The 26,055-nt window shown below is 45.8% G+C and overlaps 1 protein-coding gene and 1 long non-coding RNA gene across 4 annotated transcripts in view; one reads left to right on the plus strand and one right to left on the minus strand.

Annotated features, from left to right (window-relative positions):
• Positions 1–5,488: 5,488 nt before the first annotated feature.
• LOC134980263 (uncharacterized) lies at positions 5,489–15,162 on the minus strand. Of its 2 annotated transcripts, XR_010190365.1 has the most exons (4): positions 14,403–15,162; positions 12,780–13,364; positions 11,035–11,145; positions 5,489–7,225 (listed from the first exon to the last, which is right to left on the minus strand). It is a non-coding gene; the product is annotated as an uncharacterized LOC134980263 (long non-coding RNA). The 2 variants fall into 2 exon arrangements; XR_010190364.1 differs by having other exon boundaries at positions 11,035–13,364.
• Positions 15,163–15,361: 199 nt separating this feature from the next.
• TAGLN2 (transgelin 2) overlaps positions 15,362–26,055 on the plus strand; it is a 32,176-nt gene continuing 21,482 nt past the window's right edge. Inside the window, exon 1 of one of the 2 annotated variants that reach the window (XM_063947007.1) lies at positions 15,362–15,451. The gene's annotated coding sequence lies outside the window, so the exon portion shown is untranslated. Of the gene's footprint in view, positions 15,452–15,715; positions 15,806–26,055 lie in introns of those variants that run through there. The other variant, XM_063947006.1, reaches the window with a different exon arrangement.

The raw sequence follows: 26,055 nt of genomic DNA on the forward strand, positions 1-26,055 counted from the left end.
AAGTGGTCTGAAGAAGCCATGCAAGCTTTTCATCTTTTGAAACAGAGGTTCATCTCTGCGCCTGTCCTGAAACAACCTGACATCGACTCTCCTTTCATCTTAGAGGTGGATGCCTCCTCCGTTGGAGTAGGAGCGGTGTTATCTCAGAGGGCTAAAGATGGCCATTTACATCCTTGCAGTTTCTTCTCCCGGAAGTTCTCCCCAGCGGAGCGCAACTATGCCATTGGCGACCAGGAGTTGCTAGCCATCAAGCTCGCTCTAGAGGAGTGGAGATATCTGTTGGAGGGAGCTTCTCATTCAATCACCATACTTACAGACCACAAGAACCTTCTATATCTAAAAGGCGCACAATGTCTCAACCCTCGTCAGGCCAGATGGGCACTTTTCTTTTCCAGATTCGACTTTAAACTCCAGTTCTGTCCGGGCTCTCAGAATCGCAAGGCCGATGCCCTTTGCCGCTCATGGGAGCAAGAAAATGAGTCAGAGTCTTCAGACAAGCATCCTATTATAAATCCGTTGGCATTCTCCACGGTAGGGATGGACTCTACGCCCCCATCAGGGAAAAGTTTTGTGAAGCCGACACTAAGGAAGAAGCTCATGCATTGGGCCCATGCTTCCCGCTTTGCCGGACATACAGGTATCCAAAAAACCCTGGAGTTTATCTCTAGGTCCTATTGGTGGCCAACTCTGAAAAAGGACGTTTTGGAGTTTATTGCATCTTGCCCAAAGTGTGCCCAACATAAAGTATCCCGCCAGTCGCCTGCGGGGCAACTGGTTCCACTATCTGTTCCCCGTCGACCATGGACCCATTTGTCGATGGATTTTATTACAGATTTGCCCATGTGCAACAAGTTCAATACCATCTGGGTGGTAGTTGACCGGTTCACCAAGATGGCACACTTCATTCCTCTCACCGGTCTTCCGTCAGCTTCCAAGTTGGCTCAAGTATTCATACAAGAGATCTTCCGACTCCACGGTCTTCCAGAGGAAATTATCTCAGATCGAGGAGTTCAATTCACAGCCAAATTCTGGCGAAGTTTATGTCAAGTCCTCCAAGTCAAGCTAAAGTTTTCCACGGCTTACCATCCTCAGACCAATGGTCAAACTGAGAGGGTGAATCAGGACTTGGAGTCCTTCCTCCGCATCTATGTGTCCTCCTCTCAAGATGACTGGGTTCAATTACTTCCCTGGGCCGAGTTCTGTCATAACAACCAGTATCATTCTTCATCTTCTTCAACACCATTCTTCACCAACTTTGGATTCCACCCTAAAGTCCCTGAGTTCCAACCGCTTCCAGCAACTTCTGTTCCCGCAGTGGATATCACCTTGCATCAGTTTGCCAATATCTGGAAGAGCGTACGATCAGCTCTGCTCAAGGCATCGTTCAGGTACAAGAAGTTTGCGGATAAGAAGCGTCGAGCAGTTCCTGCTCTCAAGGTGGGTTATCGGGTATGGTTATCCACGAAGAATTTGAGGTTGAGAGTTCCCAGTATGAAGTTTGCACCTCGCTTCATCGGTCCTTTTAAAATTGATCAAGTCATCAATCCTGTTGCTTACAGACTCCAGTTACCTCCTTTCTTAAAAATACCCAGGACATTCCATGTTTCCCTGTTGAAACCGCTGATCTTGAATCGGTTTCATTCCTCACTTCCTCCAACTCCGAAAGTCCAAACTCAACGAGGCGTTGAGTATGAAGTGGCCAAGATCCTGGACTCACGTCACCGTTACGGTCAACTACATTATCTTATTGACTGGAAGGGTTACGGCCCTGAGGAACGTTCATGGACCAATGCTTCTGATGTCCATGCTCCTGCCTTGGTCCGGAGATTCCATTCCAAGTTTCCTCAAAAGCCAAAGAAGTGTCCTGGGGCCACTCCTAAAGGGGGGGGGGTGCTGTCACGATCCGGGTATCTGGACGCCATTTCTTACCCATCAGATGCCTCCTAAGGCTGGCTCAGCGCTCCAGGACCGGATCCCATCTGTTATCCTAATGTTCACATTCCTGCATCCTCTCCTGTCTCTCTGAGACGCTGTCACAGTAACGCCTTATTACATCTGGCATGGCGTCTCCCGCGGCCTCCGCCGCCGTCCCTGAGCTTCTGCATGCAGAGTGTCAGAGTGGCGATTACGTCAGCCGCGGCCTCCGCTGTGTCCGCGTGGTTGGATGTGCACTTGTCAGCTTGGCGTCTCCTGTCTCCAGTGGCCGGCGCCGCCATTACTGTTTTCATTACCACATGGATTACAAACCAAACTTCCCTCCAAGTGTCTGCATGGGCGCAGCCATCTTGGATTCTGTCAGCTGATCATTTCCTCCAATCTGTTGTCAGTATTGTTAATCTGCATAATTGCCTAGCCAATCCCTTCCTTGCTGCAGGTATAAATACACTGTGCCTGAGCAAGGAAGGCGTCAGTGCTTTGGTTGTCAAACCTAGTTCCTGTTTGTCTCTCTCCTGTGATTGTCTTCCAGGTTCCAGCTCCTGTCTCAAGACTTCCACCATAGAGACCCGCACCAGCATTCCACCTGCGGTGTAGCCTGACTCTCCAATCCATTGTGGATTCATCTGTTTCCAGCTACAACATTACCTGCTTCCAGCTCAGCTTCCAGCAGAGTACAGCTTCCCTTAAAGGGCCGGTGTCCTTTCTACACTTTACCACTCTCCACCGGTATTATTATTTCTCCGCTCTCAAGTTCTACATTTCAGTTCATATTTCATCGCTCCCAAGTTCATTTATTATTTAACTGGTTCCAGCCAGTATCCACTCCGTGCTAACAACAGTCTGGTTCCAGCCAGTATCCACAGCAGCTGTTTTATCTTCAGCAACCCAGCTTTTCCTGGAACACCAGCTGGCACAATCCTGGGTTATCTCCATTGCTACAGTCGGGCCTGGTAAGGACTTTCCATCTAGAAGATCATAAGAACTATCTCACACTACCAGTGCCCTGTGGCTCTTGCCATCCTGTAGTACCCAGGAACTGTATTTATTCTTTGCTGACTTTTACGTTTTCTTTTACTGCTGCTGTGTTGCGGAGTTGTCATAATAAACATCATTGACTTTTATCCAAGTTGTCGTGGTCACGCCTTCGGGCAGTTATTATTCATGTTACTTACATGTCCAGGGGTCTGATACAACCTCCCAGGTTCCGGTACATCTCAGCCCCTACAACTGAGGCTGCCTCCCGTCAGCTCAGGCCCTCAGTTGTGACAAAAGAAAGATGACCCTGAAGCATATGTGAAAGACATACAGTTGGGTATGCATACAGGCAGAGCCGGCCCTGCGCATTGGCAAACTAGGCAAATGCCTAGGGCATTTGGAATGCCTAGGGGTACCAGCAGCTTCTGCTGATTAAAATGATATGCAGCATGCATATATTCTGTGTGTGACTGCGGCTCTATCTGCATACAAAATGCATAACTAATGTGCAGCATATGTGTAAGGGGCATTATGTGTATCATCTTGCGTATAATGGCATTAATAATGTGTGTCATATGTGTAAGGGGCATTGCTGTGTGGTATTGTGTATAAAGGTATTACTAATATGTGTCATTATGTGTATAAGGTGCTCTACTGTGTGGCGTAACATATAGAAATGGCACTACTGTGTGGTCTAATGTGAATAAAGAGCATTATGGTGTGGCATAATGTGAATAAGGGGCACTACTCTGTGGAATAACGTGGTACTACTGTGTGAATAAGAGACACTATTGCATGATATAATGTGAATAAAGTTGAAGTACTGTGTGGCGTAATTTCAACTGGGGGTATTATTGTGTGGACATGCCCCTTCCCAGCAAGGACACGCCCCGTTTTGGGCTGCTCACCGAATGTGCACACTGTTCCTATTTAAAATATAGGGGGTAGGAGCACCAAAATAAGGACTGCTATGGGTGAGGGGTGATGATGCAGGGTCGGAGGCAGAACTAGTGTCTGTGCTAGGGGGCACCAGCCAACATCTTGCCCAGGGCATCATATTGGTTAGGGCCGGCTCTGCGTACAGGTCTATTTGGGATATAGTTGTGTGACCTATTTTTGTGTAAAATAAGAATTTTCAGGCCACGCAAAAATACAAAAAAGTCACTCAACCATCCAAGTGCAGAATGTGGAACGGGGGTGAAGGTTGGGTCCAGAATGTGTACCCCAAATACAGTATGGGCGTCTTCACACAAATACGTCTTATCTAGACCAGAACATAAAAAATATATATGTCTAGAGCAATATATACGCAGTGATGATAACTCTGATCAGCAGCTGCTTCTGATTGGTTGAATGTTTCTTGAACCCTCCCACTGTACATATTGACTACTGGGGCTGCTGATATAGGATACTGTATATTTTCATTATTTAATTGACATTTGGTTCAGTCTGGTCAGGAAAGAATATCTGCATTTGGATGGTTGTTTTTTTTTTTTTTTAATACAGTCTTAAATACTCATGTATTTTACAAGGTAAGTACTTTTGGAAGTGGAGTATGTTACTGCACAGACTCCATGTTGCTACTACACCTGAGAAATGGCATGCCCTGACCCAAGATGGCCGCAAAGGCTACTACTCGGCATGTGCAAAGGCTACTACTCAGCATGTACAGAGCCATCTTGAGACTGTGGGTGGGCCAGATGTACTAAGCCTTAAAAAGTGATAAAGTGGAGAGTGATAGACTACCAACCAATCCGCTAACTGTAATTTTTCAAACACAACCTGTGACATGACAGTTGGCCGCTGATTGGCTGGTATTTTATCACTCTCCACTTTAAGGCTTAGTACATCTTCGCCATGGTGTGAGAGCCACTGTAGTAGATAGTGTACAGCTGTACCTGCTTTATCTTAAATAAAATGACTCTCCTGGTTAAGTAACTGGGTTGTTTGTAGTTGTCCGGCGTCTGCTGGTGTGTACAGAAACTCTGCTACATCCTCATGTTTGTACACAAATTTCAAAACAAGTACAACTTATTTAATAAGTGTCTACATAGGCAAACACAGGAGGAGGAGGGGGGGGGGGGGTTCCGGTTGCCTGGAAACACCCTCCTCTTGACCAGCCTCTCAAATAATGACAATAGCAATAGTATATAATACTATTACTAGAGCTGCTGCCACAACATGCAGTGTAAGGGACAGAGCAGAGCTGCTTAGGGATGACCATCGACCATCGATGATTTCTAATCATCAATGGTTTATGGCCGATGTCGAATGCTTTTGCCATCGATGGGAGAGAACCAGATGGTTTCCCTCCATCGATGGTACAGCATGAACAAACAAATATTTTTCTTTTGTTTTTTTGCAAGGTGCCGGGACACGGAGCATAGCTCCGCCCCTGACATCCGCTAAGCCCCACCCCCACTTTGGGGGGGGGGGGCAGACAGCACCCTTCAGCGGTGACCATCGAGAGGTGCAAACCATCGATGGTTTGCCATAGATGGTTTATGTGCCATCAATGGTTATCAAAGGTGTCATCGATGGCAGCCATCGATAGACAGCCCACCGATGGTCATCCCTAGAGCTGCTGCGCATGCCCAGTGTTAGCACCTTCTACCAAGTTTGCTCTGTGTGTGGAACCGAGTCCTTAATCAGTGCACTGGACTAGAGAGTACCTGCCAGAAAGAAGAGACAGGAGCCTTACCATGAGGTGGGAGAATGTGTGCTTAGAAAGTAAAGTACTGGTTTTAGTGTGTTTTTGTATTTTTTATGAGATGTTTAACCTTTTCCTGACCACGTATTTTATTTATATTAGTTAAATATGTTTGATACAGCATATACATCTATAAACCATCTATAGTTTTAAATATTATACTATATTCCATACAGTATCCAGTGTATAAAAAGACCAATGTTTACATATATGTCTAGCATCGGTACTAGGGGGGTCATTCCGAGTTGTTCGCTTGTTGCCGATTTTCGCTATACTGCGATTAGTCGCTTACTGCGCATGCGCAAGGTTCGCAGAGTGCATGCGCTTAGTTATTTTACACAAGTTAGGTATTTTACTCACGGCATAACGAAGCTTTTTCATCGCTGTGCTGATCGGTGTGTGATTGACAGGAAGTGGGTGTTTCTGGGCGGAAACTGCCCGTCTTATGGGAGTGTGCGGAAAAACGCAGGCGTTCGAGTTGCAAAACGCAGGAGTGGCTGGAGAAACAGGGGAGTGTCTGGGCGAACGCTGGGTGTGTTTGTGACGTCAAACCAGGAACGAAAAGGACTGAGCTGGTCGCAATGGCTGAGTAAGTCTGGAGCTACTCAGAAACTGCTAAAAAATTTCTATTCGCAATTCTGCTAATCTTTCGGTCGCACTTCTGCTAAGCTAAGATACACTCCCAGAGGGCGGCGGCTTTGCGTGTGCAATGCTGCTAAAAGCAGCTAGCGAGCGAACAACTCGGAATCACCCCAAGGTTCTTCTACTTCTCCCCCAGACTTCCGCACTTGCTCCAGTGTTCCGCAGAGCGGGAGATTGTGGATTGCATTTGGAAACCCCCCTCTAGAAATCCTGCATTTGCCCCTGGTCTAGGCACAGAGAGCCTTATGGGGGTACCTGGGTAATGCAGTGTTTATAATTGTCCCCAAACATTGAACCATCCTACCTCCCAGATGCCTGTACATTCCGCCTGTGTACGGGGTGAAATAAAAGCCTGTGGGATATAATTTAGAAACATTAGTTCTTGGCTTTGCGTTGGAGAAAGTTATTGGCACGCTTACAGAATACGAGAGAACTTCCATCCCTGGGAGCTAAATCACAAAGGATGTTTCACACAAGTCGGAGATGTAACGTTCAGACCAAATCATGGGAATTAGGGCGTTCATCATTCCATCTAATGTAACCTGCCAACGCAGGAACATCTCAGCACACTCTGAGAACTGCCATAAGTACAGGGTGATATATTCATTGTGCACACGACGGCTGTCCATAGGCGGCCCTCCAAGTCTTTTCTGAGCCTCACTCCCCCCGCAGATTCCACGATTTCTGTTGCTGCATTAACATATCATGTGCATATTTGGACGTCGCTGGGGCGAGTGCAAGACGAGGCTGCAGCAGTTTAGTCCTCACTGCGGCTGGGTGATCTGCAGACCTGCCTCAGGTTTGGTTGGATACTGATTTAAGTCTCGCGTTTGGATACGATTTGACCCTGATAGTCCTCTATGGTCATTTACCCTACAATGGGCCGGATTCAAGTTTGGGTGGAATTGCACAGCCACTTCCAATTCTGTATCGTCCACATGCAAATGCAGGAGGAGGAGCCTGTAGGAGATAGACGAGTTAGTGTGGATTCGATACGCGCCGGTTCTAGGCACCGCCCAACCTGCATAAGCTGAAGCTTACTCAGGCTGGCCATCGGAACAATACACCTGGGTCCAGGAAGTCTGCATCCAATGACGCAGACCCTGGACGTGTCACATGTTCCAAACACGGTGTGACACTCTCTGAGGTGTCACGAGGCACTGGCTGGGGTGCCTCGGGTTGGTGATCACAGGCCAAATCAAATTATTTATGGTCAATGTGAATTTCTCAGTAAGAACCTTTGGCCTTATGGGTGCCATGAAAAAAATGCTGATGCTATAAAGCACCGTGATTCAGGAAAGTTTGGCAACCACTGTCTTATCACCATCCTGATACGTATTAAATAGACATCAGAACGCTGTACACGTGGGAGCTACTGCTGGTGGTGACCCTGTGATGTATAGTGCGAAGCCAATCAGCCGTGAAAACACGCGTCACCGATATGAGAGAGATAAAGTACCAACCAATCAGCTCCTAACTGTTATTTATCAACACACAGCCTGTAACATGGTAGTTACAGCAGGAGCAGCAGATTGGCTGCTACTTTATCTCTCTCCATATTTTCCCATTTTATCTCTCTCCAAGCTTTGATACCTCTCATCCCCCGATGTTTCAAAGATAACTGAATCCTCTCTATACAAAATAAATGTATCACAATGATGTAGAATATTATAAACGTTGTACAATGCTAAACTAATATTGTTTTGCAAAGTAGTACATATAATAATAGAAAGTCAGCAAATTACAACAACCTCACCCGCCCCCACCCTTACCCCCCCTCCCTTTTGACCGACACTACGTGGCCTTTCCACAAACCGGCAATTTTACAAAAGTATATAATATACGGTAGATTATCACACTGAGAAAGGTTTGTTTTATCTTTGTGAGTTTTTTACCATGAATTCTAAGAAAAGGCCAACGGAGGACACGCTGTAGAACTCCCTCTCCCGCACTGTAGGCCCCTGAGGGTATAGGGCCCCTAGTCTGACCCCGAATACTCATGATTACCACTTTTAAAATACTTCCGATATAAAGGTGAATATTCACAAGACCTATCGGTGCCGATACATGTTGTATATACTATATACCAGCTAGATACTGTCTGTACTGTAGCTGTATTTTCTCATTTATCCCAGGCTGAGCGTTATCTACATGTCACAGGCGTCCTCTCTTCCTGTCGGTGATCTCTAACCTCGTCCAGAGATCCGGAATGTAGCGCAGCATACTGCGCTCTGAGGATGGTATACAGATGTCTGCTCATCTGCCGGGCCGACTGCAAGCCACATACAGGACTTGTAATACTCTGGGGGCCTAGGGTTGGACTGGCCCACGGGGTACAAGGGAAACCCCCGGTGGGACCCAGGTTCCAGACTATGTCATTGAGTTATACATATGTTGCATAATACTGCACAGGACTATGGTTTATTATCTACAGTCCATTCTGCTACATTCATCACGTATGCACTAACAGTATTTATTAAATATATTTATCAAAGGGCCCAGCCCATGCATTCTCTAATGGTTAGGAAAACCAAAGTGGCGGCTGGCCACACCCCCTCTGGAGACTGGCCACACCTCTAAATATGGGCCCCTACCACTGTGGCCCCCCCGGTGGGCCCTTCATGCTCCAGTCTGATACTGCTGGGGCTCAGGCATCACTCTATACAGCCGGACTCCACATTAAGGTTTCCGCACTGAAATAATATCATTAATGGTGGCTGAGGTAACATAGTAACTAAGGTTGAAAAAAAAAACAATTGTCCATCGAGTTCAACCTATTTGTGGTCTCCTATGCAGTCCTATTATAGGACTAGTTATGTTTATGTTAGGACTAGTTATATTAACTATAATGCGGGCCTATGCACCATAACCCTGAATATCTTTATTCAATAGGAATTTATCTAACCCATTCTTAAAGGTGTTGACTGAGTCCGCTATTACTACTCTCTCAGGCAGGGAATTCCAAACACGTATTGTCCTTACTGTGAAAAACCTTTTCGCCTCAATGTGCGGAAACTCCTCTCCTCTAACCTAAGCGAGTGACCACGTGTCCTCTATGCTAATCTTATAGAAAACAGGTCCCTCCCAAGCTCTGTGTATTGACCCCTTATATATTTGTAGATGTTGATCATGTCCCCTCTTAGTCTCCTCTATTCCAATGTAAACATGCCTAGCCTTGCAAGCCTTTCCTCGTATTCCAGTGTCTCCATGCCCTTGATTAGTTTGGTCGCCCGCCTCTGAACCTTTTCTAGCTCCAGGATATCCTTTTTGTAATATGGTGCACAAAATTGCACACAGTATTCAAGATGTGGCCTCACTAGTGATTTATATAATGGGAGTATAATACTCTTGTCCCTTGCATCAATTCCCCGCTTTATGCATGCTAATATCTTATTAGCCGTCTTTGCTGCACTCCTACTTTGGGTACTGCTGCTTAATTTATTATCTAGGTGAACTCCTAAGTCTTTTTCCAGTACAGAATCCCCTAATATTACCCCATTTAGTATGTAGGTGTTATTTTTGGTCTTGCCCCCACAGTGCATTACCTTACACTTGTCTGTAATTGTTAAAGTGTGTCACTAGGGTTGGACCACCGTAGTGTACTCAAGTCTTTCAGCCTGATTCAGATGTGGGCTCACATTTCTGATACCGTCTGTCCTGATCGCAACAGCGCCTTTGTGTGTACACTGGTCCTCATTCAGACCCGTCCGCACGCTGCATTTTCTCACAGCCGTGCGAACGGGTCTGAACTGCGCGTGCGTGTGACCCGCAATGCGCAGGTGCGTCGCTGCCCAGCGACTGTGGTTGCCGGAGAGCGACGACTTCAACGACGAAAGCGATCGCAGGGGCGATCACAAGAAGATTGACAGGCAGGAGGCGTTCCTGGGTGGCAACTCGCCGTTTTCTGGGAGTGTTGTGAAAAACGCAGGCGTGCCTGGCAGTTGCAGAGGAGGGATCCTGACGTCAACCCCTGACCCCGATCATCGCTGCATCTGAGTAAGTCCTGGGCTGTGCACAGCCCAACTCACCCCTGCAAAGCCCTCCCCCTACTCTTCCCTGTAGGCGGCGGTTACCTGGTCGCAGCAGTGCAAAAAATAGGCTGCGTGCGACCAGGTCTGAATTAGGCCCACTCTGCGTAACGCTTGTGCCGTATCGTAAACATCGGCGATGTGTGAGGGCCTTTACCTCCTGATCATCCGTATATAATCTGTTTATTACTGAATCAGATGGATATTGTTAATTACCCAATCAGATGAATACATGTAAATAATCACTACAGCACAGAGTATTTCAGGAGAAGAGCGGACAGTCAGTGACCTGTACACTTGTGCGATAATCAGGCCTATATACCAAAGTATCAGGTCTATATACCAAGACAGCTTAGTGGCACTCTCCCGGACTCCATAAATTTTGGGTTGTCCCGCAGACTCATGGAAGAGTAGGTAACCCTCCTCCCACTTTACAGTAAAATTGGCAAGAAGAGGGGTGCGACAACGCAATTCCAGGGGGGCCTAATGTGCCGCCCCCACCTAAACTTTTAAAGATGGTAAGTATGGAGTCTGTTTACTAAGCCTTGGAGAGAGATAAAGTGGATGTAGATAAAGTACCAGCCAATCAGCTCCTAACTGTCATGTTACAGGTTCTGTTTGAAAAATTACAGTTACTTTATCTCCGTCCACTTCCTCTCTCACTCCAAGGCTTAGTAAATAGACCTCTATGTCTCAGTTGCCTGGGTGATACTGGTCTCAAGGCGATATGTCTTAACTTACCGCTAGATCTCGCCTGCACCGGGAAACTTAACGCCCATGCTTGGAAATGGGAAGACTCTTCGTGGATCTGGGCGTGGCCTGTCCGATTGGGACGTGGCCTAAATTGCCAGTCTGGAAGGGGGAAACATTTGTGTAAAATATACCAAAAACATCAAGTTTACAATAACAATATGAAATAAATAAATCCGTTTGTTAAACAAAATAGTGCAATTCATCAACTCACAGATTGTTAGAACAAATAAAAATAAAGTTGGACAAAGTGTGCCAATGCATATTTAATAACATATGTAGACTTGAATGCTTGGCTTCATACCTGTGAATATGCAGACAGCACAATTTTGCTAGTGGCCTGTGCCAAGTAGTGCCGCCAAGACATGTCGTGGGCTTGGGTGCTAGATGTGGGTGTGGCCAAACATGAGGGTGTGGCCATGCCCGCTCATTAAAACACGTACTAAAAATACATTGGGCCGGATGTAATGCAGTGTGAGACGGCTATGCGTGTGATGAGGCGGGTGGCATTGCTAATTGACTGGACCGTGCCTTTGCAGTAGGGATGGCAATTGGCAGGTCTACCATTGATGGTCTATATGGATTGTGCCATTGAAGTTTTTCATCAGTAACCGTAAACCATCGATAGATTAATCTACCAATGGACATCGCTGCTGAGGGTCACAATATGGCAGCTGGCTAATCCTGTAATAGTGATGGTGCGGTTTGACTAAGCGCTGCGGGTTGGGAAAAAAGCTCTGGCCCATCTCTGTCAACGATAGCGGAGAACTATTGAATCTCTGCCATCGATGGCAAAACCATCGTCCGTCAGTCACAAGCCCACCTGGACCCCTAGACAAGCCTGACCTAGATCATTAATATTCATCCCACATCACTCTGGTGCCAATAAAATATTGCCTGGGCATACAGATAATGCCGGTATAGATATTCTGGCAGATCCTGCCACCACCAATTGTATGTAAGATCTAAGCTGTATACACCATTCAGGTGTAATAGGCATATTTGGGGTATGGGGGCCGGGGAAGGTCTTTATCCCCCCTATAACAATCCAGCAAGATAAAAGGTTATATTAAGCGCTACACTGGCCACAATCGTCTTAAGGAAACACTTGGGCGCATGTTATTTCATACATCGGTAGAACAGCAAATCCCTAATAATTTATAAACCTGAATGAAAAGCATATAACAATTATATACACGAATACAACGTACGTATCACACTGAATGCTGCACGCAAGCCTCGTGTTGTTACAGTATAAACCAGCTCAGTATATTCCATCCAGCAGAATCCCAGCGGTCCTGTATTATATATATATTATAGAGCCGTAATTACATTATGCTCTACATAGTTACAGAGAATTACATGACATGAAATGTATCACTAGGAAACAAAGGCTAATTGTTTCCTGTGGGCTGTGAGCCATCTACATGTATATGATCTATATATGATCTCTCTCTTTCTCAATCTCTCTATGGGGGGTATTCAATTGTTTGAAAAGTCAGTTGGATGTCTGTTTTTTCCATGGTTGGCGTCACTCACGGACCATAAAAAGCAAATGCTACCGTGTACGCAGCTTCTACGTTTCGGTTTATTCAAACCGTCATCAGGAACAGAAATATAAATCTTTTCTTACCGTTTTTATTGTTCTATTTCTGTTCCTGACTACACTTTGAATAGGGATGATATTGGGTTCCCGGCAGTCAGAATACCGAAAGCGGCATCCCGACGCGGCTTACCTCTGTGGAGTACCTGCAGACCTTCGGTCAGGATCCCGGTCTATTAACTAAGCTGTGGAGAGAGATAAAGTAACAGCCAATCAGCTCCTAACTGTCAACGCTGTCTACATACTTAACCTTGGCAAGAGATAAAGTAACAGCCAATCAGCTCCTAGGTGCCATGTTACAGGTGAGAAGCAGCGTTAGTCTTTTGGCGGCCATTTTGTGTGATAGCTTTGCCTTCAGGCGGCATTGTTCTGTATTGAAGATTTGTTGAAGATCAATCTATAACAATACTATGAAAGTACTGCAACCGAAATATGACAATAACTCTGTTATTAAAGTCATAGCTTCATAAATGATGATCACAGCCATGTTTCTGTTGGCATGGCGCCTTGGTTCTGAATCCTAGACATATTAAACAGAACCCTGGTTATCTTCATATTGCATTTTGCACGTGTCAGGAGACAGTTTCCCAGGGACTCGGAGACCACATCTAATGTTGCAGGGTGCAGAAATGTTCCAGCTACCGACAAGAAGGGAAATACTGGATCTCACGGGTGTATCTGTAATTCCAATAAGGCAAGAACATAACCTATTATGCATCTGTAAAAGAAAAAAAAACAAAAACAAATGTTTTTGTTTATTCTGTAACTGGTATAGAAAGTATGTGTTTTGCACAAATGCCAGTATCTGGCCTATTGTAGAGGTATAGGTGAGCGCCCCCCTCCCACTTTAAGGAACTGCCAGAGGTATAGGTGAGCGCCCCCCTCCCACTTTAAGGAAGTGTTCCTGTCAAATAAATCACTGAAGAAATCTCACTACAAAGACCACCCTAAAACCTGTTTAACCCCTTCAATAATTTTTATTGATTACTGTTTTTTTTGTTTTTCTCTCTAAAGAATAACTATTTACATACATAGGGCGGGATGTACTAAGCGATGCGGTACATCTCGCCACTTATTGTGTACGTACATACTAATCGCTAATGTACTTACAAATGCGATTAGTATCACAATGGAGAGCTCTCCTGATAACATCTGTCTTTTGTAATCACTGGACTTCCTGGTTTAGTATAACAATTGATGGCACTGTATTTATTTACTATCGATGGTTTGTACAACCATCAATGGTAACCAATTGCAGACACACCGATGGCCATACATAAGTTGCGGCAGATGTAACATGTGCAGAGAAATTTAGATCTGGGTGGGGCGTGTTATCTACATTGCAGCGTAAAAAATAAAGCCGTCTAACGTTTGTGGGCTACATGCAGAAGCAGCCAGTATTTACCCTGCATGCAGAAACATATATGTATTTGCCCCCCTTGTACTGCAGCATCATTTGTCCTGGTGCAGTTACTCGCTCTGTTTTAGGCTGGGTACACACCTGACCGTCACATCAGCGGACCGGCAATCGCACTGACTGAGCAGCAGATCCAGGTAAGTATACACACTTACCGATCGTCCACTTGATGTGTTGGTCAGGACACCCGGCTGGTTGGGCATTTGAATTTGACCACCCATAAACACAACCAGATGCGCGAATATATGGCTAACTAGATATCGGCCATTGACTGCGCTGCACAGCCGACGTGATATGTCTGTGAACGACGTCCTTCAAAGACATATCGGAGGTACATACCTGCCGCTGTCGGGCTCACAACATATCCGCCATTTGATTGAACAGCCATATATCGGCCAGTGTGTACCAGCTTTACGTTATCACCAACTCCGGATCAGGCCCCAGGTCACGTGACTTATCCCCCTGTGACGTTTTCATAAACATTTAACTCTATCCGTTGTTGGTGAAGATTGGTTGCGTAATCCAGTGGTGGGAGGTATGGATTACGTCAGTGGTTCCCAAACGCAAATCTCAAGGCACACCAGCGGTCCAGATTTTAAGGATATCCATTTTATTGGGGGGGGGGGGGTATAGCACAGCAGAGGTCCCTATATCACATTAGAAAATATAGGAGATTATGGTTGTAGACAGAAGCAACAATTACATATAGTATACATATTTTACATGTATAGCGCAGCGTATTCCATTGCGTTTTACAAATGGGATTCCCTTGAAACTGAGGAATAAAAGACACTCCCGCAAAAATATAATATATGCAAAAATTCGCAAATCGTGAAAAATTGGTCCAGTCCAAATGATAAAAGCGGCTAAATTGTGAGGCACAAAGTAAATAATTAGTTTTACTAATTTATAAAAGAGTAGAATTTCCCCTTTAAGTAGCAATGATATAACCACTGGTTCAGACGCAGCCATCTATCAGTACACTATTTTGGAACATGTATATTGTACAGTGGGCCTGATTCATCGATTTACGGTAAAGGCGCCGCGCCTGCGTCTTTGTAGGTTACAGGAGTTGTCTTGTGTTAAAAGACGCCCTCTGCCTGGCTTCTGTGCTCCGCCGCTGGGTCCGAAGACGCATCATCAGATCCACTGCGTAAACATCGCCGTCCCATCGGGCTTCTGCGTAACCCTCAGGATGTCTGGCTAAGCAACGCAGCCGGGGACAGTAATACTGCATCCGAGCACGCAGCCATTGGCTTCGCCACACCCAGAAAACAGGGCCCATTTTCACTAACGCGCCCAAACGCCAGCGCTGCGTTTTACGGGGCACTGCGACCGGCGTGGCAGAACCGTATCTGCACATGCGTCGAAATTTTGCAAGCGTCCAGGTAAAATTGTGAGCCCCTCACAAACCCCCTTCCCCAGGCCTAACCCACGCAGTCTGCTCTCTATGTGCTGTTCCGTCTTCTGCGTCATACAGAACGCTGAGAATATTTGAATAATCCCAGAAAGCGCTGACATTTTCCAAGTGGAAGTCAATGCAGAGGCTGCAGCCTTGAAATCACAGGAAAGAATTCTTGTGCTGTTGTATGTCCACCCACCCACACCCTTTTTCTTTGATTAGGGGATGACATCATGACTTCATGTGTTTTTGGGGGTAGGGCTGAGGGAGCAGAGAGAGTGAGACACACACACAGTCACACACTCCAGTCTTGTTTCCTGCTGTCCGGGCACACATTAAGGTAAGCCTGTGTCTCTTCCCTGCAGCTGCTGCGTTATACACTTACAAGAACCGGGTCTTTGCAAGCCTTTATAGCAGAGGAGTATGAGCTATTGCACTCTGGGCGTGCTGGAGTTTATAGTTCTCCAACACCGAGAGAGCCTCGGGTTGCCTGAGCCTGCTGTGTAGAAATTTTGCTTGTAGCTTTCATATAGTTTTCTATCTGTGAGTGCGGAACAAAGTCCAGCTGCTTACTGGTGCATGCAATCTTTGTACTGTTGTAAATTGTATAGTGTGGGGTGTGTGAGTGTGTGTGTGGGGGCTATGCTGGGGTATTGGGGTAAGAGCTGTCGGCAAATAGAAATGCATTTAAATTCTGAATATTTTGCATATAAAAGCTTACAGTCTATAAAAGTACACGCTTTAATATGTGGGTGTGTGTAATATATACTGTATACAGCCAGATAGATCCTGAAGGTATAGGTGGGGCATAGGTAATGGTGAGTATCTTGCACGTGGAAGGCTAGGGGCATAGGGCCGGGTCACCTTTGTATTTGGGCGTGTTGATGTACCGTGACTGGAGCTGGCCGGCTCTTCCCTCTGGGTATACCAGGGACAATTCTGCCACTGTGGGAAGTGACCTGTAAGCAGCAGGGTTCTTGTCTGGGAACTTTGCAACGACAAAAATGCTCCGGCAGGGAATTATCCGCATGGCCGAGAGAGTGCTGACATATTTTTGGGTTGATAGTGGTATTTTTGGAATGTGTGCGTCTTGTGGTTATCCAGCTGCTCCCCCCCCCCCCCCCCCTCCCAATAATACTGGAAATAACCCCCCCCCCCCCCCCCCCCATTTTACATTCCCATCCTTGAAATGAAAGGGGGGCTGTAAAGTGGCTTGGTAAGGGTGCCCTGGGGCTGGGAGTACGCAAATTTCTGAATTATTATTACAGGCGACACAAGGGTTCCGTAGCGCACAATAGATGACTAGGGCGTGTTCTGCAATTAATTCCATGCTTTACCCAGAAATCTGCTGCATGTTACCCCGTCCATCCACCTCTGTCACCTGAACAGGGACAGATCCCCGGAGACGGGTAATCCCAGCGCTAGTTAGTGCCTATATTATCTACCAGTCTCCTAATCTGCACACATCATTGTCCAGCGTGGAGAACATGTGCACTCTGTGTGAGTGTATAGGGTGTCCACTGCCAGACACAGCTTTAGGCAGGCAAGGCAGATGTCTGGGGCTGCCCTGTTCTGGGGGCACCGAAGACTGATACATTTCTAGATGGATTTTTAATTAATTTCTCCCGGCAAAATTAAAGGTCGAAGGGTGTTGTATAGAGAGATATAAACACAGGTAGTGCACAGTCGCTAATTTCGGGCGTAGTCATTTGCCAGTGGCACAGGGGTTAGGCATTAATGCCTGGCAGCTATTCGCATTTGGCTGTAATTTCAGCCCATGGTTCTATCTGAATATCAAACTTTTATCCTGATCAGGAGGATTTCTCTGTAATGATTGCGAAATTCCGACGAGTGTTCTTCCTTTGTAGACTAAAGGTAATTATGTAATCTAAGAATGCAGCAATATTTCAACATCCTAATAAGCCTCTTACGTTGACCTGACGGTGCTGTCAACAGATCCCCAAGTGAATGTGGATAACACTGGGTGTCCTTCATCTCAAACCCACTTTTATTACCTGTGTCTGTCGGCAAAGAAGCAGTAAGTGTGCAAAGAAAACAGATGTACAGCCGGAGATGGCAGCGTATTGCCCTAATACCCCGGAATGTACCATTTCCAACTAGCCGGGTAGGCAGTGCCTAAACATTTTCTGCAGACATCTTTATGCAGTAGTTACTGTACTTTCTGTATCTCTCAGCTCACTCTGGGATTACGGTGACTGACTGCTACTGTATATTCCTACCCTCAGGCCTCCCCTCAGGATAAAACCTATGTATTATAATCCTGCGCGCCAGACCGGGCGGATAGGTTTGGGGGACAGACTGTCTGGGTTTCTGGGTCCATGCGGCTCCACACATCCTGTCATGTCAGGGAGACGTCTCACTGAGGCCTGTAGAAAATGAGGCGGGCGGGCCGTCAGGACAGGCCTGTCGGGATGCATTTCGCAATTGCTCCAGGAATTCTGTTTTCCTTTGTAAAACATCCTTTCAGGCTGTGATTTCACGCCGGAGAATTGAACGGCTCCGCCTGGAGCTGTGTGTCAGCTTTAGGCCCCTACACACTGGCAGATAACACTGCACGATATGAACGTTCTCGTTCATTAATGAACGAGAACTCGTTCATCTCGTGCAGTGTGTAGGCACCAATGATGAACAATGCGCGGCCCCGCGCTCGTTCATCGTTGGTGCCCCGTGGCTTATGCATGCAGGCCAATATGGACGAGATTGTCCATATTAGCATGCATTGCTATGGCGCCGGGTGACGGGGGGAGTGACGTTTCTGCCGTATCGGTGGTCGTGCAGCTCAGCGGCGGGTTGTCCAGTCTATAGGAGGGATGTCTGTCAATCGTCCCGGTTAATGGTGGCTGTCGGGATCTCCCTGTCGGATTATTTAGCAATCTAAATTTTAAATGACTTTCCAGGTCTACTTTTTTATATTATATATCTTATATTGGTGTGGTATGGAGGGTCAACCACACTTAGATCGACCTAGAGATCGGATACCATCTTATATATACTCTGTCATCTTCCAGACAGGAAGTCACAGTGGGCGTGGTCTACAAAGCCAATATCTCTAGGGCGGGTCAGGTATACAACTTTTACCCTCGTGTTGAGAAAAAATATTCTTATGGAACCAAAATAATATTTAATTAGAATCCATATTTACATTAGAAATAAAAGTACCTTATTGTATGTTTGCGCTGGTTACTGATGCTTTGAATGTTCTTTGTATCTATGTTAGACACGAGGCCATGTCTTGGTGGAAAATACGGTTTGGATGATAAAGTGGAGAGAGATAAAGTACCAGCCACTGAGTTACTAACTGCCATATTACAGGCTGTGTTAGAAAGATGACAGCTAGGAGCTGATTGGCTGGTACTTTATCTCTCTCCAAGGCATAGTACATCTGCCCACAATGTGACGGGAGATGAGAACCACTTGGCCCATCTAGTTTGCCCACGTGTATATACACACTTACACACTAGTTTTTTTTTTGTTTGGTGCCAATTAACATACCAGTATATATTGTGGAGTGTGGGAGTAAACCAGAGTACCTTGAGGAAACCCACGCAGGCAAGGGGAGAATATACAAACTCCACACAGTTAGGGCCACCTCAGGTACCAGGGGAATATAAATGGATAGTGAAAACCGGTGGCCTCAGGGTGTGAGCAGGCTGATATATGATTGGGTGTGTATACTGTGTACAGGTGTGTGTCCCCCATTGCTCATTGTATTTGTACAAGCGTACGTAATACATTAGCCATCATCATCCTGGTATATCTGTGATGTCACACCCCATGGGGCAACGTCCCAATATTATGTGGTGCTGCCACCACCCACTTCATTTATAATTTCTTGTCTTTTTTTTGCTATTATAACGATTGTCACAGCCTCATTATTAATAACAGCTCTTTATATAGCGCCAGTTTATTCTGCTGCGCCTTACGGTTATATAAAACGCGAGTGAAGGGACACTTTATGGCGAGGTAGGCCTGTTACGAGGCGGAATGGTTCCGTTGGCCCCTTGCTGCGTCATACATACGTGTCTGCTTCTTTTGCTCATTATAAGTTATACAGATCCAACATCTTAGGAAGCGCTGAATGTTAGGAGACACCAAAGGAGCTGACAATCTATGTCCTTACCGCAGCTTGCCATGGAGGCGCGGTGTGAAAATGAAGCGGGGATAAAGGAGTGATATAGGCCAGAACCTCACCTGGAGGCTCTACCCAATAAAGAACCAAGAGATCAAATAGAATTTATAATGGTGGTTCTGTGACACTAGCACTATCCAAATGTGATCAAAGTAGGGATAGTCACTAGCCATTGTTGTCTACCATCCATCGATAGTTAAACCGCAGATGTTGGATGGTTTTGCCATCGATTGTGGAGATCCAGTGTTTTTTTCCCGTCTCTTTTACGCCCTGATATGACCCACAAAGCCCTGCCGCCACCTCTGATTGTCCCACAGCGCTGCGAGCAATCGAGCAGGCATGACCATTGGTGGGTGACATCTTTGATGATTTTCCTGTTGATGGATTTCATATCATTGAGGTTAACCCACGATGGCCTTCCCTAGATAAATGGGATGGGGTGGGGGAGGATGAGCAAATGGAAAACAGGATATAATTGTATATAAAATGCTAATATGGTGCCCGCTTGCAGTGTCATGAGCATGTAGTGTGTGTGTGTGTATATGTATGTGTATGTGTATATGTATATATATATATATATATATATATTACAGTATTAGTTAAAAAATATTCTGTATGGCTTCAGGGCAGGACTTTGGGCATGGTAACCGTATTAGATGTGCAATGGCTCAGTGGCACTGGGTGTGGGCGTGGTCTTAGGTGTGGAGTGGCTCAGTGGCACTGGGTCTGGGCGTGGCATTAGGTGTGTCTTGGCTTGGTGGCACGAGGCGTGGTATTAGGTGTGCCATGGCTCAGTGGCACTGGGTGTGGGCGTGGTATTAGGTGTGCAGCGGCTCGTTGGCAGTGGGTGTGGGCGTGGTATTAAAAGTGCAATGGCACAGGGTCTGGGCGTGGTATTAGGTGTTCAGTGGCACAGGGTCTGGGCGTGGTATTAGGTGTGCAGTGGCTCAGTGGCACTGGGTGTGGGCGTGGTATTAGGTGTGCTATGGCTCTGTGGCACTGAGCGTGGTATTAGGTGTGCAATGGCTCTGTGGCACTGGGTATTTGTGTGTTACATTAGTGAGTCCGCTGTGCTGCAGACTTACCCTGGTTTGTGGCCCTCTCCGCTGGGTGCTAGTGTTGCGTAGGCTGGCATGTGATCAGTGGATAGGATTTTGGATTGCAGGCTGGGCCACGGCTCTGTGTGTTGGTATACGGGCCGTACCGTAATGTGATTGATGAACTTGTACAATCTTCGATCAGCCTCATTGTGCATTGTGTTTAGCATTTGGCATTGTCTACTAGAACAGCGATTGTTACACGGTGTGCGTGTTATGCGATATATGTCAGACCAAATTTATACGTTTTAATAAAAGACATAAAATGACATTACCCGGGAATATAATGATGTGCTCCTAATTCACTCTCCAGCTGGCAGATAAAGTAACCTCCAAGTAAAATTCTCTCACTGAAATATGACTTGAAGGCCCAGCTGGGACGCGATACAGCAACGCCATCCAAGAATCTGCCAGAGTGATGTTTATACTGTACATAGATAATAGCGCTTATTGTGACTGCGCTGCAGTCTGGTGCTGTAACCCAATTCCCCCATTTATCTCCTGCCTGTATTAACATAGTCTCATTTACCTCATAGAGTGCAAAATGGCCGCTGCACAAGTAATATACCCTTTGCTGACCTCACTGTCCTCGCCTGACACAGGGGCAACTAGATTTGCGCCAAGACATGTTTACTTTGCAGGATGTGGTGACTGCATTTGTGGAAGAAAAGAAGTTCAAAGGTTATCGCTTTAAGGTGTTTAATGGCCTGATTGCGAGAAGGCCTTGACACACCCAGGATTTTTGGCGTACACGCAGTAGCAAAAAAATTGCTCAGCTGCAGGAACATTGTCACGTTGTCTCTGAATCAGGCCCTATGAACGTGTACTGCTATGCTTCACATTAATGTGCCCACTAGGTGGCAGTGTGCTGTTGCTGAGATTAATAATTTACTTTAGCCAAGCAGGAAAAAAAATGTCAGCTCCACTTTTCAGGATCCCAGTCATGGACCAGTCTGTTGCCAGTGTCATGGTTCTAATTTAGTCCCTGGAAACCGTAAACGAGGTATTATGTGCCTGTAGTTCCCAATTTCTGCTTTATTTTCAGTTGCCAAGACTTTGGCGGCAATATTCTACCTCATGTTCCGCTCCTTGGCAAGAGTCAGGTGATCAGAGATTGCTTTAGATAGGTTGCAAAAGTTCTTTCATCACGGGACGTATTGTTTTGCACTGGATAAATATTAATAAATGATGCCTCCAAGGGATAAACAATAGGGGCATTCATGGCAGAATTATAAAGGGCAGAATTATAAAGCTGTCTGCGCGTTTCGCCTCTCTGCACAATAATAAATACACTCAGATTGTTTATACAGGCCGTTGTTTAAAATTGGATAACGGCACAAAAAAAAAGAAGAAAAAAAGCATGATTGCAAGAAAAAAAAAGAAAACCAGAAATAAATAAACGTGGAACGGCTCTCGTGCAGCCGCTCCCTGCTCTGCCTCACAATACACAGATTACAGGGAAAGGAAAACTGGAGAGCGACTCCATTGTACAGATGGAAAAATGATGACTTGGTGGTAGAGCCGCTGGCTCCTGTCCCGTAGACCTACATAGAATTCTAACCCACTAATGCCTTCATTCTATGAAAACGATGGAAATAAGAGAGAATGAGTCTTTATGGTGAGATTAACATAATGAAGTGGGAGGGGCAACCTTATGGCATAGCTCCATAATGACCAGGTGCCAATAAATGGGTGTTGGGAGGTGAGTTGGCAGCCGGGAGCTTCTTCAGCCATGCGATATGCCACCCCGGTAAGACCATGAATGCAATCATCAAGGAATGTTAGGACTTGGGATAGGCATATGAATATCCTTACAAAGAATGAAGGTTCAAAAAGGGTTGAGATTGCCTAAAGGATAAAAAAAAAAGGGGCAGACTAGATGGGCCAAGTGGTTCTTATCTGCCGTCAAATTCTATGTTTCTATGACTTAGGAGGTATGTTATCATGCCCCAAATTGCGGCATTACCCCCCCACCCCTCTTCCATCTCCCACACACATGCTCTATCTTCCCTGAGGGGGGTGGGGCTGATGACATAACTTGCATCATTATCACATGTTGGAGAAAAATACCCTACTGGTTCATAGGCATAGCTGAGACATGAGGCGCGAGGCACACAATAGTTTTCTTTTCTGGGAGGTAATTGGCTCACCATTAATATTACTAACATTTACTTTTATATATGTGTGGTGCAGCCGCATAGAGGTGTACATCTGCATAAAGGAGGAGTTCTATCAAATCTTGGAGAGAGATAAAGTACCAACAAATCAGCTTCTGTAATTTTTCAAACACAGGCTGTAGCATGGCAGTTAGTAGCTGATTGGCTGGTACTTCATCTCTCCCCACTTTATCACTCTCCAAACTTTGATATCTCTCCCCCTAAGTTCCATGCACGCACGGTGTATTTGCTGCCAAATTGTTGGAAACTCTGCATCAACCCTTTAATACGCTATTAAACAGGTGATTGCTTTCATTCAGACAATGGCTCGGCTCTGCCTGAACCTGCCATTTTGTGTACAAGCGTCTCCAGCCCTTAGCTCATGCCGTCACGTCCCTAAATGATATATAATATTTCTAATGAGGATTAATGGCCTCTCATTAGTGAAACGGGAAGATAAAACCTCCTGTCAGCCCCAGCACGCCTTGATCACGAACCCCTTTCATTCTTGCCAAGACACCCAGGGGCTACAGCCATCATTAATTCCATGTGGCGTTTACGGCCCACTCGTTTACAATGGGAAAGAACGCGACGGGTAGAAGTGGGCGTGAGGCGTCGGCATTACTGCGCAGGCTAGCTGGTTCTCGGAATGTTTCATGGCTGTCTGGGGTATTCCTTCATCCCTGTTTAATACACCCGCCGCTCAAATCTCTACTTATACAGCCGTAAAAAGCGATATTACCCGTAGGTGGTGCTAATTCCACTTCCATTATCAGAGTCCTAAAAGTTTAATGAGCCAGTAAGTTTCATACGGTGGTTTTATATCGCTTATTAAACGTAAGACTCTATGTATAATAATCCTGCACACATCTGGAAGTTTCCGTATGAGGCCGCTGCTATAAGATCTATCCCAGATGAGCACGGGGTCTCCTCCATTATAGCGCAATACTAACAATTAACATATATCATTTGTTTTCATAAAACCACCTGTTTAGTTCTCATTGACAGGCACAGTCCCCACTTTTGGGGTTTATTCAGGGAATAGAGCATACCTTTTTTAATGGCTTTTGGTTTTTTATTTCCATTCTGGGGCAGCTTGGTGGCGCAGTGGTTAGCTTGCTGCCTCACAGCACTGTGGTTCTACGTTTGATTCCCACTAAGGTCAGATCTGTGTGTAGTTTGTATGTTCTCCATGTGTTTGCATTGATCTCTTTTGAGTGCTCTCATTTTCTACTACAATCTAAAAACACACTAATTGGCGCCTAATTGGTTTTTGACAGAAAAAAACAAACAAACACCTAGTCCATGGTTTCGCAAAGTCAGTCCCCAAGGCTCCTCAACAGTCCAGGTTTTAAGGAAATCCTGCTAAGCACAGGTGTCTTGATTAGTACCTCAGTCAGTTTGATTATACAATCTGTGCACAAGCATGGATATCCTTAAAACCTGCACTGTTAGGTTGCCTTGAGTACCCAGTTTGTGAAACACTGCCTTAGTGCATATGGATATCCGTGTGCCAGGGCAGTGTTCAGCAACCTGTGGAACTACACATCCCAGCATTCCCTATCACAGTTTTATCATGCCCTAACAGCAAAACTGTGGCATAAATCCTGCCCAGAGACGAGACCCGTTCCACCCCACCCCCAGTGGAACAGTCCCTGACATCACGGAATATGTAATGCTCTCTCTCTCTGCTGCTGGGATGTTATGATCCCACGAGGGAATCATTAGGGAGATGAAGAGCTGGGAGATTAGCAGAGATCACGTCTGTCACCGCCCGTGTGAACCACTTTCTTTTGTCACGCGGCGGAGACGGGACGTGTTCTGAGAAGCCGAGTGACATCATGCGCCGCTCACACCCACGCTGATCGGATAATCCACGTATCACAGCCGCCGTTCATCGTCTGTCATTTCATTCTTTTATATTGTGTAGCGGATTAACGGTGTCTAATTGTTCTCCTTTACCTGTGACTGTGAGAGGAATGCTTTCAGGGTTTATGATGGCGATTGTTGGCCTGTCTTTCTCTCTTCAGTGGGGAGAGGTATCAAGCCTTGGAGGGAAGTGGGGAAGTTGCCCAAAGAAAGCAATCCGCTTATAACGGTCATTTCATAAGACTGTGCTAAATAAAGGACATTTGCCCTGATATATCAAAGAGTGATACATTTCATTGTGAGTGATCAATTGCACTAGCCAATCAGCTCCTAACTGCCATGTCACAAGCTGGGTTTGAAAAATGACAGGAGCGGATTGGCTGGTGCAATTTATCACTCACAGTGAAATGTATCACTCATTGATACCCTATAGATTGTAAGCTTGCGAGCAGGGCCTTCCTACCTCTATGACTGTTATCACCCAGTTTGTTATTGTTATTTCAAATTGTAAAGCGCAACGGAATTTGCTGCGCTATATAAGAAACTGTTAATAAATAAATAAATAATAAATTGATAAATAAGGGCAATTATGTGAAGAGGGGCTGGATGGAAGTTTTGTATACATTATTTGGGGAGGGAACTGGTCGGATGCTTTGTATACATTATCGAGGGAGGGGGATGGCCGGATGTTGTGTATACATTATTTAGGGAGGGGGATGGCCGGATGTTGTGTATACATTATTTGGGGAGGGGGCAGATTGGAAGGTAAGGAATTCCTGGGGAAGATCCCCCTCACCCGGTGTGCTGGGTGGGTGGTATTTTGGACACAGACATCAGATAAGCCAACTCTCTCTTCTTTTCCAATGCAGATATCCCTGAGCCTATGAAGAGTCATTGCTGGATCCTGTCATTTCACCAACAAAAGGAGAGATTAGGGAGATACCTGGGAGGCAGGGCGGAGCGACAGGGCAGACAATAGCGTTTTATGAGTCTACTAACAAAGATAATTGGAAACAGTTTCGGCTGCATGGCAATACCAAACAGTACAGAACCAAATGTGGAAACTAGTATTCTATACCCCTGGGGTGTCTAGTGTGTACAGCTCCCCCTCCGCAATTGTCCCGCGCCATCTATGCATCTGTTTGTAAACTGATAATACTTTAGAACAACACACAAGATCTACATCGGGCTAGTTGAACTACATCTCCCAGCAATTCCCGTTATCGGCTGGAGGATGTAGCAAACAGCTTTGGCTCTGGAGGCCTTGATGCGAAGCTCCTCATTGAGGTCACTGGTACTTAGGGATCTAAACTTCTCA

Source organism: Pseudophryne corroboree, chromosome 12 (genome assembly GCF_028390025.1).
Source record: "Pseudophryne corroboree isolate aPseCor3 chromosome 12, aPseCor3.hap2, whole genome shotgun sequence".
NCBI lineage: Eukaryota > Metazoa > Chordata > Amphibia > Anura > Myobatrachidae > Pseudophryne > Pseudophryne corroboree.